This window comes from Sinocyclocheilus anshuiensis, unplaced genomic scaffold (genome assembly GCF_001515605.1).
Source record: "Sinocyclocheilus anshuiensis isolate Anshui unplaced genomic scaffold, SAMN03320099.WGS_v1.1 scaffold2044, whole genome shotgun sequence".
In the NCBI taxonomy this organism is placed as follows: Eukaryota; Metazoa; Chordata; class Actinopteri; order Cypriniformes; family Cyprinidae; genus Sinocyclocheilus; species Sinocyclocheilus anshuiensis.
The window spans coordinates 330,386-330,700 of NW_015557212.1; the positions used below are offsets into that span (position 1 = coordinate 330,386).

The 315-nt window shown below is 22.2% G+C and overlaps 1 protein-coding gene across 1 annotated transcript in view; it reads left to right on the forward strand.

Annotated features, from left to right (window-relative positions):
* LOC107678974 (myosin-11) overlaps window positions 1-315 on the forward strand; it is a 15,865-nt gene that overhangs the window by 8,942 nt on the left and 6,608 nt on the right. The gene's annotated exons all lie outside the window — the stretch shown is intronic.

A 315-nucleotide genomic window follows, 5' to 3' on the forward strand; every position in this document is an offset into this window, starting at 1 on the left:
CACAATTTTCTGATAGTGTAAGTAATGTTTATTTAACCAAGAAAGATTAGATTGATAATATAATATAATATAATACAATACAATACAATATATGTCCCATATATAAATGAGCAATTATAAGTAAAAATATGTATTTTGTAAATATATTTTAAAATATATTAGCAATATATTTATGCCATGTTTATCTGTACAATATATATATATACAGTATATCACAGAAGTGAATACACCCCTCACATTTTTGTAAATATTTTATTATATCTTTTCATGTGACAACACTGAAGAAATGACACTTTGCTACAATGTAAAGTAGTG